Source organism: Mesitornis unicolor, unplaced genomic scaffold, assembly GCF_000695765.1.
Source record: "Mesitornis unicolor isolate BGI_N332 unplaced genomic scaffold, ASM69576v1 scaffold8155, whole genome shotgun sequence".
NCBI classification, from domain to species: Eukaryota; Metazoa; Chordata; class Aves; order Mesitornithiformes; family Mesitornithidae; genus Mesitornis; species Mesitornis unicolor.
In genome coordinates this window covers 37,242-41,169 of record NW_010183408.1, presented here as the reverse complement: position 1 = coordinate 41,169, position 3,928 = coordinate 37,242, and positions in this window count along the sequence as shown.

The window sequence follows — 3,928 nt, the reverse complement described above, 5'->3', positions numbered from 1 at the left end:
CTCCTTTCTCCGCTGCAGGTCTCCTCTGATCGTTATGGAGATCCCAGCTCTCTTTTTTTGGGAGGATTAAACTGCAGCAGGGTTTAAGCTTAAATTGTGGTTGGGGCTGGCCAAGCCCAGCCGGGCAGGGCCGGGGCCGCGCCACCTGCACATGAGGCTGCGCTGGTCAGGGCTGGTGCCAGAGAGAGAGCGAGGTATGGCCTGCACCCCCCTTAAATCCATGAATTCTCAGGGGCGCTGATTGGCTTGGCCCTGGTCAGAGGTGGGTCTGACAAAGGCAAAGGGGGAGCTTTTCAGGTAGCTTCTTAAAGGGCCAACTTCATAGCCCTTCCCCCGTTACCAAAGACACAACCAAAAACCTCTCACAGAAAACCCCAATACAATTGCAGTTAATGGAATTTAGCTAGCAGAACAGCAAGCAGAAGCAAGCTATTTCTTTTTAATCTAAAGCAAAGCATAGTAGCTGTATTTTGGTTTAGAGATACATTAGTTAAATCTAAAAATGTAATGAGTATAGCAATCTCAACAATGCATACTTATATATAGTAATAATAGTGCTGAATAAAATGCTGTGTCCACATCATGTGGTCATCTGTTTTACTCATTTTATCAAGAAATAAGGATAGGACTAAGGCTGCAGATACACAAAGTCTCCTTTGACTGCAGTGAACAAGTTTCTCATACAGGTAGCTCACAGGGAGCATTCTTGTTTTCCCAGCATGGGGGTTATGTTTGGTTAGTTATTTTGTTTGGTGAGGGCTGGCTTGTTTTGTTTAGTTTTATTGTTTCAAAAATGAGGCTTGTGTTTTCTTCCTGAATTACAGACGTTAATTGGGAGTGAAAACTAGAACTAAATCCTCTTTTCCCATAGGTATTTCTAATTTTTTTTTCTTCTCAGCTATCAGTGCACCTCAGGGGATTTTCAAGTGACTCTTCTCAAGTGAATTTATTAGATATAATAGAGAAATAGCTCTAGGAGCAGAGATGAGAAGCCATGATTGCCTTTCCAAATGAAGGCTTACCATTAAGCTGCCAAGTTCATGTTTTCTTACAGGCTTTCTTTCTATCCCATTAATCTTGTTTTCAACTCTGCATAGTGATGGCAAAGCACTGCAAAGAGAAATCAGATGGTCTGTTGCCCGTGGTAGTGTAAGGGTTTTGCTGATTGATGGAAAATGTGGCTTTGAATTCCCTGGACCTGCTGAGGGAGTTTAGCAGACACTCAAGTAGTGACATGTAAGCTAACCAATTATACAACAGCATGGATATCAGAGACGTTAACTGTATTTCTTATCTCTGTGTCTATTCTGCTTTCTGGCTTTCAGGCAGTGGATACTGAGGCTTTAAACTGCCTTCTTAAATTACATAGCTACCCATGGATATTTCCAACTCTGTGGCAAACTAAATAGTCATCCTTTCCCCTCGCCACTCCCATTCTGTGACTCCTTGCCTATGCCATATAACCTTGCTGTGTATCAGTTTAGGTAAAGAGAACATTTAGCTACAAAACAGATTTTCACTTGTGCTAATATATACTATTTGACTGCTTATAGTATTTCAGATAATTCATTCATATTCTGATGTCTGCAGTATTAAGATACCTACCCTTTATTAAAATGAGCATGTATTAAATAAATATAGTTATCCAAGTCCATGTAATCTAATACAAGCCAGTTCCTGTGCTTAGATCTGCATTATCCATGCCAAGAGGGAACATCAAGAAAATGGTAAAAAATTATATGGGAGAATCCCATTATAAGTCTGGTAATATGCATTATATATATGAGCTACAGGGAGTCATAAGAAGTTGCAGAGTCCAAATATTTTAAGCTGATTTCTGTCCTTCTGCCAAGTGGATTGCTTTGGATGTCCTACCTACCTTTGCTACCTGTGGTAGCCCTAAAATAGAAACAAACAGGCCAGAGGCAGACTTAGTTCTGTGGAGAAAGGAACAGGGGTTTCTCCTCAGCTAAGACAGCTAAGGCATACCAAAGTGCAGTAGTTGGCCATACCTTCCCTCCTCCCCTCCCACATATCCACACTTTGAGGAAGGTAATTCAAATTTATTCTGTATTCTGAAGTCAAGAATCATAATGGGTAGTTGATAAATCAAAAATAATGAGAAACTGTGCCAATAAACAATGAGAAGTAATATAACACAGAGGTTTGGGCTTCGTGAGTTTACATGTAGATTCACTGTTTTCTCTTTATTTTGCAGTAGTTGTGGTCTGTTAGTGGTGTCTTGAATCGGTCAGGTGATGTTTCCTCACTGATAACTCCGCTAAATCCTTGTTAGTCTCTCTATAGAAATGAACTTGCCAATGTTACATCATTGCATCTAGAGCACTTTGAAATATTAATGCTATTTACTACTATGATGCTTTTTCAAAATAGTAAGATAAATGATTTTTAACAGAACTTATTTTTTAGTTTATGTCAAAAGCAAAAACATAATGCGTGTCACAGGGCCAGGGCAAAGTGAAGGGCAAAGATTAACTTCTGCTTACTCTAGCAGAATACTCTTGCCTAAGTTTTTGCTTAGCAATCAGTTTCACAGTACTGGGAAGTAGGAGAAAACAGCAGTCTGTACAGACATTTAAGGGTACCTTCCTAAAATTCAAAGGGAGATTAACCAAGCAGTGAAAACAGTCCAGTTTCATTTGCTAATGTCTTAACATTTGATTTGATTTTGTCTCATCTTTATCTTCTGTTGGTGGTGAGAGATGACTTATTTCTTGCATCATGAAGTGTAACAAATCATATTTTGTGTTGTATATAATGAATCATTAATTCTGCAAGTAGCAGCACAGAAGAATGTGCAATTTATTTGTTGAAAGATTCACATGCATTCCCTTTTGCACTCATCGTTCCACTTCATCTTGGACACACATTCATATCCAGCAAACTAGAGCTGCACTATCTCAGATTGCATCACGTAACAGCGTAAAAATCTAGTCTGAATGGCCTTTCACCAAATTGAGAAGTTGGAGAATACAAAAAGAAAGGCATTGAGGCATAAGTATTAGTTCACCACTACTTCCAATGAATGCAAGGTTTTACCTACAAAGGTGAAGGCTAGTGTGTATCTGATTTGGAATTACTGTTAGACAAGGCACCATCTCTCCATGTATTTGCTGACATGTCCCTTTATTTTGCCTAAAAAATTTTTTAGGTGAAATTTGAAGACTAGAAACTTGCAGGAACTCTGTGGATAGTTGACAGCTTGAGTTATTCTCTAAGTATGTGTAGATCTACAACTACGCAAGGTACACGGTAGATAGCATCTCTCATGGAGGTGCTGAACCAATTGCATGTATATTGCCAAGATGGTCAGTATGTGCATAGCTAATCCAGTGTAGTTCTGCATGCTTCAGGCTTAATATGCATGGGCAGATCAACTGTGCATTGTGCAGTTACACAGATGAAGCTGGATAACTTCAGACTTTGCATGTGGTTTACAGGTGGTTCATGCACATGGAGTATATTGAGTATGCTCTGGTATTAGCTGACTTACAACAAGGTATACTACTAAGTATATGTGAATATTTTTTGCCTGGGAAATTTCAGAAGAAACAGAATTATTCAATTCTCAAATGTTCCAAGTACCCTATTTTCCAAAATTTGAAATGTTTTGCCTATTGATACATTGCTCCTAAGAAAGTCACTCAAACACAATTGGAGATGAAGGACAAAAAATCTTGTTCACTCCAGAAGGAAAGTAGGAAATAACTTAGTAAGAAGTCTATATTTTGTGTATTCTTATATTTTTTCCTCTGTTGGATTACCAGTGGTATGCTAAAGAAGAAAAAAAAAATAAGCCCATTTGGATCTTGTAAGCAGTCTGTAGTTATTCAATTAGTATTTAATAAATCACTTTGTAGAAATCAGAATGATATCAGTTGATTAACTGGTCTAGTATCAATTGTTA